This window comes from Mauremys mutica, chromosome 12, assembly GCF_020497125.1.
Source record: "Mauremys mutica isolate MM-2020 ecotype Southern chromosome 12, ASM2049712v1, whole genome shotgun sequence".
Taxonomy (NCBI): Eukaryota; Metazoa; Chordata; order Testudines; family Geoemydidae; genus Mauremys; species Mauremys mutica.
Genome location: NC_059083.1, coordinates 37,309,755 through 37,327,581, shown reverse-complemented (window position 1 = coordinate 37,327,581; position 17,827 = coordinate 37,309,755).

Genomic DNA, 17,827 nt, shown 5'->3' with positions numbered 1-17,827 from the left:
GAGATGGGTACCCAGCCAGTAAATGAACAGATGAATATTATAACTACACAGGAACACCCCAATAGTGAAGGTTGCATCATGACTTCTGTTTAAAGTTCCACCTTTATTTTAAAAAATGTTACACTTAGTCAAATTTCTTTCACATTTAATGTGCCTTAGGAGGGTGCAGGGTAGGGTTAGTGGCCTAAATTTGGGGTCATTTGAGCTAAGGGTTGTAGAGATATGAGCCCAGTTACAAGTTTCTAGGTTTGTTTATTTTGCTCAGAGCTAGAGCTCAAACTACTGATGTGATGCAGGACAAAATGGTCTCAAGCTGTTGAGTTTTACCCAATGTAGTACATGGCCTCCACTAAATGTTCTCTGAGCTCATGCAGTCCTACCACACTGAAAGAGCTCAGCAGAATGCGTGGAGGCAAACAGTGTCAGAGTCCAGGAAAGCAGATAATGAACGCAAGGACAGGAGGGATGAGTGAGATGAGAGGTGGCAGGAGCAAGATGAGAGGTGGCGGCAGTGCGATGAAAGGAGGCTGGATCCAATGCTGAGGCTACTGGGGGAATCAAACTGATATGCGCTGGCATGTGGTGGAGCTGCAGGAAAGGCAGCCGGAGCACAGACCACCACTGCAGCCCCTGTGTAACTGCGCTCCCCCCTCCCCCTCCCCATGTTCCATAGCCTCCTCACCCAGATGCCCAAGAATGCGGAGGGGTGGGGCTCCGGGCACCCAACCACTCCACCCCAGAGGACTGCCCAAGCAACAGAAGGCTGTCATTCAATAAGTTTTGAAGTGCAGTGTGGCCTTGTCCTTCCCTCATCCCCTCATCCACCACCCCACCTGGTCCTTCCCTCCTCACCCACCCTTCCCAGGCTACCTTGTGAGTTTTCCCCCTATTTATGTGATGAATTAATAAAGAATGCATACTTTTGAAACAATAATGACTTTATTGCCTATGCAAGCAGTGATTGAAGGGGGAGGAGGTCGGTTTGTTTACAGAGAAGTAGAGTCAACCAAGGGGGGTGGGTTTTCATCAAGTAAAAACAAACAGCACTGTCACAGTGTAGCCTGGTCAGCCATGAAACTGGTTTTCAAAGCTCCTCTGATGCTCAGCGTGCCCAGCTGTGCTCTTCTAATCACCCTGGTGTCTGATTGTGCGCAATCAGTGGCCAGGCGATTTGCCTCAACCTCCCACCCCACCATAAACATCTCCCCCTTACTTTCACAGATATTGTGCAGCACACAGCAAGCAGCAATAAAAATGGGAATATTGGTTTCGCTCAGGTCTAACTGAGTCAGTAAACTGCCCCAGCGGGCTTTTAAATGCACTAATGCACATTCTACCACCATTCTGCACTTGCTCAGCCTATAGTTGAACTGATTCTTACTACTGTCCAGGTTGCCTGTGTATGGCTTCATGAGCCATGGCATTAAGGGGTAGACTGGGTCCCCAAGGGTAATTATTGACATTTCAACATCCCCAACGGTAATTTTCTGGTCTGGGAAGTAAGTTCCTTCCTGCAGCTGTTCAAACAGATCAGAGTTCCTGAAGATGCGCAAGTCATGCACCTTTCTCAGCCATCCCACACTGATATCGGTGAAATGTTCCTTGTGAACCACCAGTGCTTCTAGCACCATTGAAAAGTACCCCATGCAGTTTACGTACTGGCTGCCAAGGTGGTCCAGTCCCAAGATAGGGATATGCATTCCGTCTATCACCCCACCACAGTTAGGGAATCCCATTGCAGAAAAGCCATCCACTATGACCTGCACATTTCCCAGAGTCACTCCCCTTGATAGCCAGACCTGCAACACTATGCGGTCCCACCAGTCTGTGCTTGTTTCCCAGGCCCAGAATCGGCGTTCCAGGGCATGAACCTGCCCCATTACCACCATGATGTCCAAATTGCCAGGGCTCATGCTTTGAGGGAAGTCTGTGTCCATGTCCTCATCACTATCATGATCCTGCTGTTGTCGCCTCCTCGCCTGCTGTTGCAGGTTCTGCACGTACTGCAGGATAATGCGTGAGGTGTTCGCAATGCTCACAACAGCAGCGGTGAGCTGAGAGGGCTCCATGCTTGTTGTGGTATGGTGTCTGCAGGAGAGCAGGAGATCAGAGATGCAATGGAAGAGGTGGATGACGATGGTTAGCAGTCCTACTGCACCATCTGCTGACAGCAGTATGGCGTCTGCATGGAAAAAAGATGCAAAACGATTGTCTGCAACTCCTTTCACGGAGGGAGGGATGACTGATGACATGTACCCAAAACCACCTGTGACAATGTTTTTGCCCCATCAGGCACTGGGAGCTCAGTCCAGAATTCCAATGGGCAGCAGAGACTGTGGGAACTGTGGGATAGCTGATCACAGTGCAACGCTCTGAAAGTCGACGCTAGCCACGGTAGTGAGGACACACTCCACCGACTTAATGTGCTTAGTGTGGACATACTCAATCGACTTTATAAAATCTATTTCTAAAAACTGACTTCTATAAAATAGACCTTCTTCCACACTACAAGAAGGATGTGGAAAAATTGGAAAGGGTCCAGTGGAGGGCAACAAAAATGATTAGGGGGCTGGAGCACATGACTTATGAGGAGAGGCTGAGGGAACTGGGATTGTTTAGTCTGCAGAAGAGAAGAATGAGGGGATTTGATAGCTGCTTTCAACTACCTGAAAGGGGGTTCCATAGAGAATGGATCTAGACTGTTCTCAGTGGTAACAGATGACAGAACAAGGAGTAATGGTCTCAAGTTGCAGAGGAGAAGGTTTGGGTTGGATATTAGGAAAAACTTTTTCACTAGGAGGGTGGTGAAGCTCTGGAATGTGTTACCTAGGGAGGTGGTGGAATCTCCTTCCTTAGAGGTTTGTAAGGTCAGGCTTGGCAAAGCCCTGACTGGGACGATTTAGTTGTGGATTGGTCTTGTTTTGAGCAGAGGGTTGGACTAGATGACCTCTCGAGGTCCCTTCCAACCCTGATATTCTATGATTCTATGAACTGGTCCACTCAGGGAAGGGAAACAGAGCATGTTATTAATATATCCAGTTGAAACAGCTTAAAGTTCAAACACCAAATACTTAGCATGAACTGTTTGTAGATGAGCTGTGGAGTAAGGTATTGTGAGGGAAATTCTTTGGTAAAAATGTTTAATAATTAATTTTTATAAGAAAATCATGATCTGGGCATAGTCTTGGATAGGAAATGAGTCTCAATAATTTGCATAAACTAGTCATTATCTATCTATCTATCTATCTATTTATCTATCTATCTAGCTAACAATTCACAATCAAATAGAAATCTATCACTATGACACAATTAGGTTGTGTGTTAGGACAAAGAATGGTCCTCTCTCTCTGTCTATCTAATTTCAGACTCTGCCTTTGTCTGTCATATATGAAGTGTACACAACCATGCACAAAGATAGCATTCTAAGGGTATGTCTACACTACCAGAGTAGGTCGATTCTACTTCAATCGAATTTGTGGAACCGACATTACACACTAAGGACAGTAATTCGACTTTGTGAGTCCACACTAATGGGGCAAGCGTCGACACTGGAAGCGGGGCACTGTGGGCAGCTATCCCACAGTTCCCACAGTCCCTGCTGCCCATTTGAATTCTGGGTCGAGCCCCCAATGCCTGCTGGGGGAAAAAATGTGTCGAGGGTGGTTTTGGGTAACTGTCCTCATTCAACCATCACTCCCGCCCTCCATCCCTGAAAGCGCCGGCGGGCAATCAGTTCGCGCACTTTTCTGATGAGTGACAGTGCGGACGCCACAGCACTGCGAGCATGGAGCCTGCTGCGATCATCGCTGAAGTTATGGCCGTTGTCAACTCCTCACACCTTATCGTCCACCTTTTTCACAGTCAGATGCTGACAAATCGGGTGAGGAGGCTACAGCAGCACGGTGAGGACATGAAGTCTGAGAGTGGCACAGACCTCTCACAAAGCATGGTACCCCGCGCTGTGGAGATCATGGTGGCAATGGGTCATGTTCATGCTGTGGAACGGCAATTCTGGGCCCGGGAAACAAGCACGGACTGGTGGGACCGCATAGTGCTGCAGGTCTGGGATGAATCACAGTGGCTGCGAAACTTTAGGATGCATAAGGGAACTTTCCTTGAACTGTGTGAGTTGCTGTCCCCTGCCCTGAAGTGCAAGGAAACCCGGATGCGAGCAGCCCTGACTGTGCAGAAGCGAGTGGCCATAGCCCTCTGGAAACTTGCAACGCCAGACAGCTACCGGTTAGTAGTGAACCACTTTGGCATGGGCAAATCTACCGTGGGGGTTGCTGTGATGCAAGTAGCCAACGCAATCGTCGAGCTACTGCTCTCAAAGGTAGTGACCCTGGGAAACGTTCAGGTCATCATAGATGGCTTCGCCGCGATGGGATTCCCAAACTGCAGTGGGGCTATAGATGGAATTCACATCCCTATCCTGGGACCGGACCACCAGGCCAGCCAGAATATTAACCGAAAGTGCTACTTTTCAATGATGCTGCAAGCACTGGTGGACAATAGGTGATGCTTTACCAACATCAACGTCGGATGGCCGGGCAAGGTTCATGATGCGCGTGTTTTCAGGAACTCTGGTCTGTTTAGACGCCTGCAGGAAGGTATTTTCTTCCCGGACCACAAAATAACTGTTGGGGATGTGGAGATGCCTATAGTGATCCTCGGGGACCCAGCCTACCCGCTAATGCCCCGGCTCATGAAGCCCTATACAGGCGCCATGGACAGTTACAAAGAACTCTTCAACTAATGGCTGAGCAAGTGCAGAATGGTGGTGGAGTGTGCTTTTGGACGTCTCAAGGGGAGATGGAGAAGCTTACTGACTCACTCAGATCTCAGCGAAACCAGTATCCCCATTGTTATTGCAGCTTGCTGTGTGCTCCACAATCTCTGTGAGAGCAAGGGGGAGACCTTTCTGGCAGGATGGGAGGTTGAGGCAAATAGTCTGGCTGCTGATTACGCCCAGCCAGCCAGCCGTGCGATTTGAAGAGTCCAGCGGGAAGCACTGTGCATCTGGGAGGCTTTGAAAGCTAGGTTCCTCAGTGAGCAGGATAATCTGTGACTATTAAGTTTGTTTACAGAGAAGCTGATCCTGCCCCCGTTTCTTTACCAAGCTAATGTTGACTATCCTCTGCAGTTACATACCCCGTTCACCCCTTCCCCCCCTTCCAACGCATGCTTAAAAATAAAATACATGGAACTTTGTTAATTAACACCGTTTTCATTATTACTGACTTCGTGGTAAAGGGTTGAAACTGGGACACAGACTGTGGTGGGTAGGTTGTGTAGTGATTTACAGACTGCTTCTAAACTCGAGGAATGACAGGCTCCTGCTCCTAGAGCGGACTGGTTGTTTCAACAGAGCCTGCCACCCCTCCTTTTCAGGACTCTCTGTGTGGGGGCTATGTGACTTTGTGGCGGGGGAGGACAGTTACAGATCCCCTGCTGCATGGCTCTGTGATCCAGGATAAGGACCGCTGCATAAAATCTGTAACCGCCCTCCCCCGCCACAAAGTCACATAGCCTCCCCCACACAGAACATGAAAACCACCTCCCAGACTGACCAGGGTGCCTAGTGACTGCACTGTGTGTGTGTGACCTGCTGCTGAACCAGCCCCCGTGTCTGTAGCCTGGTAAAGGTGACTGTCCTGTCCAATTACCAACCCCCTTCCCCCCCTTCAAACACAGTGTCCTGTAAAAGAACAGGACAGAACCAGTAATTAACAGACAAGTATTTTTTATTATCAACTAGACAGTTAGGGGATGAAACTGGGACGGGGGCTTGGGAGAGGCGGGAAGAAAAGGAATTATCAAACTTTTGGGAATGAGAGTCTTTTTGTAATTGCGCACTCTGCAGGGGTGGAGTGACAGTTTTCACGGCCCCTGCCGCCCCTCCTTCTTGTTACTTTGGGTGAGGGGGGTATGGGACTTTGTGGCAGGGGAGGGCGGTTAGACTGCAGATGGGCTCTGTCCTCCTGCCTCCAGTCCTGCAGAACATCCACAAGGTGCCGGAGCGTGTCCGTTTGCTCCCTCATTAGTCCAAGCAGCGTTTGAGTCACCTGCTGGTCCTCCTGCCACCACCTGTCCTCTCGTTCGCTGTGTGAGCCCTGGTACTGTGACATGTTCTCCCTCCACTGGGTCTGCTGGGCCACCTCGGCTTGGGAGCAGCCCATAAGTTCTGAGAACATCTCATCCCGTGTACTTTTCTTTCGCCGCCTAATCTGTGCCAGCCTCCGTGAGGGGGATGCCGTGGTAGGTCGGGAGACAGTCGCAGCTGTGTGATGGGAAAAAGGGAGTGAATTCCTTACAAAGATACATTTTTGCGAACAATGAACATAGTCTAGTCTGTCTCTGTGAACAAGACCATGCACAGCACCTATCTCATGCACACTCAGGACAAGTTTGAATTTTCGGCCTTCGCATTCAGTGCCTGGGGTCTTGCACTAGAGATCAGACAAGCAGGGCAGGACAGCAGAATTTGGGTAACAGGCAAACATGGTAAGCCGTAGACTTTTGGCTGCTTAAAACTTAACTTATAGCAGTGCCCTCCTTTCACGGTCAAAGCAATGCTCCTAGTGTTGGCCAGTTCCTGCTGCCGGCAATCCGGAAAGCATGAACTCTGCCGCTGTCCCACCCCATCTCGGCTGTTCCTAGGAAAGATCCCTGTATGCTGCCCCTGTCCCGCCTCCACCCCGTGGCTGTAAACCGCCGGTTATTGTTATGTAAAGGAACAGGCAAGCAGTCCCAATACTAACATTCCCCTAATTCAAATCAGGATGCCATGAGCGAGATCACCCTGCTAAGGATCAGTGACAGAGATAAATCCCGCATGCTGCGAGAAAGCCAGCAAAAACCAGGGCCCTATGCCGCCATGCTCGTTGAGGCAATGATACCAGAGTACCTGAGGATAGCCTGGCGCAGAAAAGTGTGCTACCACGGAGGACGCAATAAGGTCGCTCTCCCCAGGAACCTCATGCATAGGCTTTTCGATTACCTCCAGGAGAGCTTCGTGGAGATCTCCCAAGAGGATTTCTGTTCTATCCCCATATACATTGACATTCAGGGTCTGGGTTAACGGCTGGGGAGGGTTGGTAGGGGATCTCCGTGAGGGTGATGAAGAGATCCTGGCTGTCAGGGAAATCAGCGTTGTAAGCGATGTCGACTGACTCGTCCTCCTCATCTCCTTCTTCATCTTCCCCGTCCGCGAACATCTCCGAGGAACCGGCCGTGGACACTATCCCATCGTCAGAGTCCATGGTCAGTGGTGGGGTAGTGGTGGCGGCCTCACCTAGAATGGAATGCAGTGCCTCATAGAAGCGGCATGTCTGGGGCTGGGATCCGGAGCGTCCGTTTGCCGCTTTGGTCTTCTGGTAGCCTTGTCTCAGCTCCTTGATTTTCACGCGACACTGCGTTGCATCCCGGCTGTATCCTCTCTCTTGCATGGCTTTGGAGATCTTCTCATAGATTTTCGCATTCTATTTTTTGGAGCGCAGCTCCGAAAGCACAGACTCATCTCCCCACACGGCGATCAGATCCAAGACTTCCTGGTCAGTCCATGCTGGGGCCCTCTTTCTATTATGAGAGTGCATGGACACCTCTGCTGGAGAGCTCTGCATCGTTGCCACCGCTGCTGAGCTCGCCACGATGTCCAAACAGGAAAAGAAATTCAAACTGGCCAGACAGGAAAAGGAATGCAAATTTTCCCGGGGCTTTTCCTGTGTGGCTGGTCAGAGCATCCGAGCTCGGACTGCTGTCCAGAGCGTCAACAGAGTGGTGCACTGTGGCATAGCTCCCGGAGCTATTAGCGTCGAATTCCATCCACACCTACCCTAATTCGACATGGCCATGTCGAATTTAGCGCTACTCCCCTCGTAGGGGAGGAGTACAGAAATCGAACTAAAGAGACCGGTATGTCGAACTAAATAGCTTCGTTGTGTGGACGGGTGCAGGGTTAATTCAATTTATCGCTGCTAAATTCGACATAACGTCCTAGTGTAGACCAGGCCTAATACTACTAACAGGCCAATTCCTTTCTCTCAGTTTGGATGTGACTAGATTTACACTGGACAGCATATGCAATACCAGATCGGTGCATGTGATGGCATTTTCCCATTCACACCAATATTATAACAAAATGACTCCTGACAAATAACTTGCACCAGAGTTTATGTTACTACTGAACTTAATCCCTTGTCTTTGGTCCAAGACCTTGTCAGTATTAAACTGGTGGTGTCAATGGAGCTACTCTGCATCCGCTCTGGTTTACCTGAGATCGGAATCTCACCCTTATATCTCTGTTGCATTCATTTTCTCCAGGCTCCCTTTACCCACACTTGGATCCTTGTGTGTATTGGCCAATGACCAAATCATGATTCTTTTGAAGTGAGTGGCTAAATTCCAGTTACTACCATGGGATCAAAATTTGGCGCATTATCCAGAGTCGGAATGTCTTTAGGAAACATTGCAAAACCTTCCTCTTAAATAAGCCTTTCAACAACATCAAGAATAACACAACACTGATTTATGCAGTGGTGTTGTCGCCATGTTGGTCCCAGGATATTAGAGAGACAAGGTGAATGAGGTAAGATCTTTTATTCCTCAACTGCTGTTGGTAAGAGAGAGACAAGCTTTTGAGCTTACACAGAGCTCTTCTTCAGGTCTCGGAAATGCAAATAGAGAGTTACAGCTATATACAAATTGGAACGGATTGTTTAGTGTAAATAGTTAACACATGTTTCAAGGGACCATTCAAGGTGAATTGGCCTGTTGATGATAATAACAAAAACAAAGCATCTTCAATGGATTGTGTTTGTAAAGAAACACAGATAAAATCCATGTTCATAAGAGAAATATAGACATTTTATTCTTGCTGAATAACCTCCACCCAATGAGTTTCCTCAGGGAAGCTTTGATTTCCTTGTTCCTCATGCTGTAGATGATCGGATTCATCACTGGTGGCAGCACAGAATAAAGAACAGCCACCATGAGAACCAGCCTTGATGTTGAGCTGGAGGTGGGTTTCAGGAAGGCAAAGATGCCAGTGGAAACAAACAAGGAGACAACAATGAGGTGAGGGAGGCAGGTGGATAGGGCTTTATGCCGATTCTCAGCACTGTTTGGAAGATCTGAGTGTATGACAGAATTATAAAAACAAAACAGGTTAAGGCTAAGCATGCACCCAAGATGAGTACCTCAACTTCACCAAGGTATGTGTCAGAATAAGTGAGCTTGAGTAGCTGGGGAATTTCACAGAAGAACTGATTCACCTCATTGCCGCCACAGTAGGAGAATGCAAATGTGTTCCTGTTGTGCAATGAAGAATAGACAATTACACTGATCCAGGCACTGGATGCCATTTAGACACAAGCTCTCCTGTTCATTATAGTCTCATAGTGCAGTGGTTTGCAGATGGCGACATATCGATCGTATGCCATGATGGTGAGTAAGGCGAAGTCAGATACAGAAAAGAAGACGAGGAAAAAGACTTGGGCCACACATCCAGAATAGGAAATGGACCTGGTGTTCATGAGGGAATTAGTCATGGATTTGGGGACAGTGACAGAGATGGTGCCAAGGTCTACGATGGACAAATTCATCAGAAGCAGCAAAGAATCCTGTGGCACCTTATAGACTAACAGAAGAAGTACATGGGGCTGTGAAAGTGGTGGTCTAGGGCTACAACCATGATGATGAGAAGATTCCCCATCATGACTGCCAGGTAAATCACTAGAAACACCACAAAGTGCAAGATCTGCAGCTCCTGAATGTCAGAGAATTCCAGGAGAAGGAACTCAGTTATGCTGGTTTGGTTGGACATTTTCTTTCTTAGTTCATTGTGTCCTGCCTGTGGAGGGAAAGACAAGGGCAATGGTCAGGATTATAGTGAGAGACAGAGAGACCCTGATTCCCCTCTCCATAATCTCTCATGATGTGAATGTCAAAGGTGCACAGCATTCGTCACTTCTATTGACTGGAGTAGCTAGTGTTCCTCACCGCTCACAAAGAGAGCACTACTCTAGTGTGTTATCACAAGAGTGTAAATTGGCATCGCTCCATTAAAGTCAATGTAGCTTGGTCAGTTTACACCATCTGAGGATCTGGCCCAATATGTGGCTTGATCAAATGCAGCATGGAGGATGGAACAAAGTAGAACCCAAATCCAACAATGTTAGCCAATATTTTGCCCTTTTTGCTACAGAGACCAGGCTCATAATTTGGCCATTAATATAAAATGCCCACACAGCCTGATTCCCACTTTCCTGGGAAATGCAGCAAAGACTTATCCGGAGTCCCACATGGCAGCTCATCTGTGATTATTTCATCCCGAAACCACACAAACGGCCTGCTGCCTGTTTACACATTAATTTATGGCACCAAATCGTAGCTGCATTTCCATCTCCGGGCGATGATGGGCTAGTAGCATTGTTCAGTTACTGCTAGGTTGTATTGTTTCCCTCTGCGACTTTATGTCTGTATTGTGCGGGTCAGTGGCAGTCAGGCGGCTTGGTTTCTACTCTTGGCTCTGCCACTGACCTTTACTGTGACCTTGGGGCAGTCACTTCTTTTGGGGATGGACTGTTTCTTCCTAGGTGTATGTTCTGTGGATGTTTGGACAGTATTTTTGTTTAGCGGGCAGCAGTGTGGGACAGAGGCTATGATGGTAGAAGAGGAGAGCTGGGTTCTAGTTCCATAAACCTCCTATACGTCCTTGAGTAGGATCAAGATAGACAAGCTTTGTCTGGGGGCTTCAACTCTCTGGGCTTCAGTTTAGAGAGGTTAGTATATTTAAAGTGTATTCTGTGGGATATCAACTTCGCTACTTACTTAGTTTTACCATCCTGAAGCATTGAGAGACATAAAAAATATTTGCAATAGAGGGAATAGGTTAGAAATTGTGGTGTTATTCGACAGTATTCATGTTCCTCACCCTGGCTTAAAGCTAGGTTTCCAGTTAGGAGTAGTCAGACAATTTCTGCTTTATTTCAAAGGAAAATTGAGTTTTCAGTTGTATACATTTTCATGGAAAGTCTCTGCTAGCCGTAAAAATGAAAACATTTTTATTATGACTAAATTTTTTCAGTTTCCAACAGTTTTAGGATGAAATTGTTTGGATCTCACAACCTCAATGAAAAGTCAATTTTTGCAGATGATTTTTTTTTTAATCTGATCATCTCTAGATGTCTGCATAATTTGATAGTTAAAGTCATGAAGAGTTCTAATAGCAATTCATATTTCTGATATTAAATTTTCCCTGTACATTAATACTCTAACATATTTAATTGAAAGAGAAAACTTACTTTCATAGACTCATAGAATCACAGAACTGGAAGGGACCTTGAGAGGTCATCTAGTGCAGTCCTCTGCACTCCTGGCAGGACTAAGTATTATCTAGACCATCCCTGACAGGTGTTTGTCCAACCTGCTCTTGAAATGATGGAGATTCCACAACCTCCCTAGGCAATTTGTTCCACTGCTTAACCAGTCTGAGAGTTAGGAAGTTTTTCCTAATGTCCAACCTAAACCTTCCTTGTTGCAGTTTAAACCCCTTGCTTCTTCTCCTATTCTCATAGGTTAAGAACAGTTTTTCTCCCCCTGCCTTGTAACAACCTTATATATACTTGAAAACTCTTATCATGTCCCCGCTCAGTCTTCTCTTCTCCAGACTAAACAAACCCAATTTTTTCAATCTTCCCTCCTAGGTCATGTTTTCTCGACCTTTAATCATTTTTGTTGCTTTTCTCTGGACTTTCTCCAATTTGTCCACATCTTCCCTGAAATGTGGTTCCCAGAACTGGACACAGCACTCCAGGTGAGGCCTAATCAGCGCAGAGTAGAGCGGAAGAATTACTTCTCGTTTCTTGCTTACCACACTCCTACTAACACATCCCAGAATGAGGTTTGCTTTTTTTGCAAAAAAGCTTGTGATCCACTATGACCCCCAGATCCCTTTCCACAGTAAACTTTCCTAGGATGTCATTTTCCATTTTGTATGTGTGCAACTGATTGTTCCTTCCTAAGTGGAGTACTTTGCATTTATCCTCATTGAATTTCATCCTATTTACAACTGACCATTTCTCCAATTTGTCCAGATGATTTTGAATGATAATCCTATCCTCCAAAGCAGTTGCAACCCCTGGCAGCTTGATATCATCTGCAAACTGGACTCAAAACCGATCCCTGTTATGTCCCTCCAGCGTGAGTGTAAACCACTACTCTCTGGGAACAGTTTTCCACCCAGTTATGCACCCACCTTATAGTAGCTCCATCTAGGTTGTATTTCCCTAGTTTGTTTATGAGAAGGTCATGCCAGACAGTATCAAAAGCCTTACTAAAATCAAGATATACCACATCTATCACTTCTTTCCTATCCACAAGGCTTTTTACCCTGTCAAAGGAAGCTATCAGTTTGGTTTGACATGATTTGTTCTTGACAAATCCATGCCGACTGTTACTTATCACCTCATTAGCTTCTAGATGTTTGCAAATTAATTGCTTAATTATTTGCTCCATTATCTTTCCGGGTACAGAAGTTAAGCTGACTTGTCTGTAATTTCCTGGGTTGTCCTTATTTCCCTTTTTATAGATTGGCACTATATTTGCCCTTCTTCTGGATTCGTCTGGAATCTCTCCCATCTTCCATTACTTTTCAAAGATAATCGCTAATGGCCCAGATATCTCCTCAGTCAGCTCCTTGAGTATTCTAGAATGCATTTCAGCAGGCCCTGGTCATTTGAAGACATCTAACATGTTTAAGTAATTCTTTCCATATCTTAGCCTCTGATCCTACCTCATTTTCACTGGCATTCACTGAGTTATACGTTCAATCGCCACCTACCTTCTTGGTGAAAACTGAAACAAAGAAGTTTCCCCCCTCCTCATTAGTAATGGGCCTACCCTGTCCTTAGTTTTCCTCTTACTACTAATGTATTTGTAGAATGTTTTCTCGTTACCCTTTCTGTCCCCAGCTAGTCTGACCTCTTTTTGTGCCCTGACCTTTCTAATTTTGTCCCTACACACTTGTGATATTTCTACATATTCATCCTTTGTAATTTGACCTAGTTTCCACTTTTTGTAGGACTCTTTTTTGAGTTATAGATCACTGAAGATTTCCTGGTTAAGCCAGGGCGGTCTCTTGCCATAGTTCCTATTTTTTTATGCAGTGGGATAGTTTGCTCTTGTGCCCTTGGTAATGTCTCTTTGTAAAACTACCAACATCTTCAATTGTTTTTGCCCCCTTAGGCTTGCTTCCCATGGGATTTTGCTTACCAACTCCCTGGGTTTGCTAAAAAGTCTGCCTTCCTGAAATCCATTGTCTTTATTGTGCTGTTTTCCCTCCTACCATTGCTTAGAATCATGAACTCTATCATTTCGTGATCACTTTCACCCAAGCCACCTTTCACTTTCAAATTCTCAACCAGTTCCTCCCTATTTGTCAAATAAAATCTGGAACAGCCTTTCCCCTAGTAGCTTTCTCCACCTTCTGAAATAAAAAAAAAATGTTTCCAATGCATTCCAAGAATTTGTTGGATAATCTGTGCTCTGCTGTGTTATTTTCCCAACAGATGTCTGGGAAGTCCCCCATCATCATCAAGTCCTGTGCTTTGGATGATTTTGTTAGTTGTTTAAAAAAAGCTTAATCCACCTCTTCTACCTGAACATAACATAACATAAGAAAATAAGAACGTCCATACCGGGTCAGACCAAAGATCCATCTAGCCCAATATCCTGTCTACCGACAGTGGCCAATGCCAGGTGCCCCAGAGGGAGTGGACCTAACAGGCAATGATCAAGTGATATCTCTCCTGCCATCCATCTCCATCCTCTGACAAACAGAGGCTAGGGACACCATTCCTTACCCATCCTGGCTAATAGCCATTTATGGACTTAATTTATCCAGTTCTCTTTAAACACTGTAATAGTCCTGCCTTCACAACATCCTCAGGTAAAGAGTTCCACAAGTTGACTGTGTGCTGCGTGAAGAAGAACTTCCTTTTATTTGTTTTAAACCTGCTGCCTATTAATTTCATTTGGTGACCCCTAGTTCTTGTATTCCGGGAATAAGTAAATAACTTTTCCTTATCCACTTTCTCCACATCACTCATGCTTTTATATACCTCTATCATAGCCTCCCTTAGTCTCCTCTTTTCCAAGCTGAAGAGTCCTAGCCTCTTTAATCTCTCCTTATATGGAACCCGTTCCAAACCACTAATCATTTTAGTTGCCCTTTTCTGAACCTTTTCCAGTGACACTATATCTTTTTTCAGATAAGGAGACCACATCTGTACGCAGTATTCGAGATGTGGGGTTACCATCAATTTATATAAGGACAATAATATATTCTCAGTCTTTTCTCTATCCCCTTTTTTATGATTCCTAATAGCCTGTTTGCTTTTCTCACCGCCTCTGCACACTGCGTGGACGTCTTCAGAGAACTATCCACGATGACTCCAAGATCTTTTTCCTGACTTGTTGTAGCTAAATTAGCCCCGATCATATTGTATGTATAGTTGGGGTTATTTTTCCAATGTACATTACTTTACATTTATCTACATTAAATTGCATTTGCCATTCTGTCACCCAATCACTTAGTTTTGCGAGGTCTTTTTGAAGTTCGTCACAGTCTGCTTTGCTCTTTAGTATCTTAATCAGTTTAGTATCATCTGCAAACTTTGCAACCTCACTCTTTACCCCTTTCTTCACCTGGTTAGGTGGTCTGCAGTAAACCCCTACCATGACATCACCCTTTTTTTTTTTACCCCTTTTATCCTTAACCAGAGACTTTCAACAAGTCTGTCTCCTATTTCCATCTCAATCTCAGTCCAAGTGTATACATTTTTAATATATAAGGCAACACCTCTCCATTTTTTCTCTGCCTGTCCTTCCTTATTAAACTGTACCCTTCTATACCAAAATTCCAGTCATGTGTATTATCCCACCATGTCTCCATGATGCCAACTATGTCACAGTTGTGTTTATTTACTAGCATTTCGAGTTCTTCCTGATTATTCCCCATACTTCTCACATTAGTATACAGACATCTAAGATACTGACTTGATCCCCTTCCCATCCCTGCAGTTCTGCCTTGTCTCTCCCTTATTTCTGCTATAGCAGCCCATGCTCACCCTAGAGTACAATCCTTCTCCCAGGTCTCCATGTTTTTGACTTACCTGTGGGCTTTGGTCACCTGCCCCCGTTGAACCTAGTTTAAACCCCTTCTCACTAGGTTAGCCAGTCTGTATCCAAATATGCTCTTGCCCTTCTTCTTTATCCCAATTTGCAGTGCATTTGATCTTGCACTGTTAAGAATCATTGGTCATTATCTATCTTTCCACCCACTTCCACGATTGTTTGGTTTTCTCTCTCTCCCATGCCCCCATCACTGTATTATCCAACAACTGTTGTTGTGCCCCTTCACTGCATGTTCTGAGTTGCAGCGTCTCTCTGCACTTCCTACCACAGACGGGTGCTCCCTGCTTTCCTCCTACGGCAGGCTTAGGTGAGAGAAGATGGACTAATTGGGATCAGGGACTGAAAGCCCCTCCCAGCTCTAGAGCTGATCCCACCTTGTGCAGGCTTCAGACATAGTCACAGCCCAGGATGTCCCTGCTCTGGGGCTAAATAGCTGAATCTGGTCTCCAGGGATGTGAGCTCAGCTCTGATCTCACCTCTGGAGCAAATCACCCTGACAACCTGCATTAGCTGATCCTAACCCCCCAGAGGGGGAACAGCACCTGCCCTGGATCTCACACAATGGCAGCATCCCTGGAAGGACCCCTGGCTAAAAACAAGGCAGGGCTGAGTCACAAGGCGGGTCCCCACAGGATGGTAAAATAAAATATAAATTAGTAGCACAGACATGTGACCTACTATAGCTGAGAGCTTAATGGCACCAGAGTCTCAGCTGGCCTGGAATGGCCTGTTCCTTCATTAACTCCACATAATCACCTCTGAGTGAGCAGAGATGGTCTTCTCCTGCATTGCACCAGGCACTCTTGGGATGCAGTCACCAGAGGAACCCACAGCTCAGGCTGTCCTGGCTGCATGAAGTTGGTAACTAGGAGGTCCCCAGAGGCAAATGCTAAAAACTAAGTACCAGGTCCTGGGCTGGTGTAAATTCATGGTGTAAAGTTCCATTGACTTCATAGTAGCAAGGGCTGTTTACACCATTTGTGATCTGGATCACTGACTTCCATGGAGCTACATCCATTTACAACATCTGGGGATCTGACCCATGAAACAGTTTCCAATCCATATTCTTTGCCTGTGAAACTGAACCAAAGAAGAGCCAAAAGTTTGTAAGCAGTCTGCTCTTTCCTAGCGCTTTGTCCATTGAGATTAGTTACAAATGTAATCTGTAATTGTGTAATCTGTAAGGGTGACAGAGTGATTCATTCCCCCTGGGCAGGGGTGAGCTGGAGACGGTTCCACCGGTTCGCAGGAACCGGTTGTTAAATTTAGAAGTTGTTTTAGAACCGCTTGTTAACTGGCTTCCCTGCAAGGGAAGCTGTCATAAACAGATAGTTAAGGGTTAAGGTCTTTTTTACTTGTAAAGCTCAGTGAACCTGGCTAACACCTGACCAGAGGACCAAGCAGGAGACAAGATACTTTCAAACCTCGGTGGAGGGAAGCCTTTGTTTGGGTTCTTTGTTTTGGGGGGTGTTCTCTCTTTGAATCTAAGAAGGGCCAGACGTATATCCAGGTTCTCCAAGCTTCCTGAAATATTCTCTTCTATTCAGCATAGTGAGTATTAGAAAGGCGGATTAGTCTTTTGATTAATTTCTGTATTTGCAAATGTATATTTTGCTGGTAGGGTTTTTACCTCTGTTTGCTGTTTTTGTACTGATGCTAGCTCTCTAGTTTCATAAGCTGTACCCTGTAAACTTCCATCCTGATTTTACAGAGATAGTTTTTATCTTTTTCTTTAATTAAAAGCTTTTCTTCTTAAGAACCTGATTGATTTTTCCCTTGTTTAAGACCTCAGGGGATTAGTCTGACTCACCAGGGATAGTTGGGGGGGAAACGAGGAGGGCAAAGGTGAATCCCTCTTTGTTTTAGATTCAAGGAGTTTGAATCAAGGTAGTCTTCCCTGACAACCAAGGGAGGGAAAGTCTGGGAGGGGGAATGGTTTATTTCCCTTTGTGTTAAGATCCCAGGATTTTGGATCTGGGTTCCCCCCGGGAAAGGTTTGGGGGAACAGAGAGTGTGCCAAAACACTATATTTTTGGCTGGTGGCAGTGTTACCAGATCTAAGCTAGGATTTAAGCTTAGAAAGATCCATGCAGGTCCCCATCTTTTGGACGCTAAAGTTCAAAGTGGGGAACAAACCTATGACAGAAGCTTTGATGGGCTTTGGCCAGGAAGCCTGTAATTCCTCCAGGGGGTGCTGCGCTGTGCTGCAGGAGCCATGTGGGCTGCCTCCTGTCCCTGTTGCTGCTGCTCCTTGGACCTCTGGCCGTGAGGCTCCTGCTGCTGCCGGATGAGTCCCTGGCTGCGTCCTGTTGCTCGGGCTGCTCCCAGCCGCTCTCCCCGTGTGAGTACCTGCCCACTCACCTTCCCTGCCAACAGCCAGCCTCTGCCCGCAGCCACCCACAGCCACCCTCTGCCTGCAGCCACCCCCTGCCCACAGCCATCCGCAGCCAGCCCCTGTCTGCCTCACCTGCCCACAGCCAGCCCCTGTTGCATCCAGCCCGTGTCACCCTCCCTGCCTCCAGCTAGCCCTGCCCCGCGCCCCTGTCTGCAGCCAGCCCCATGTCCACTGGTGCCCTGCAGTTCTCAGGGCAGTAACCCTGCACACCTGCTTCAATGCGGGGGGCAGGGAGCA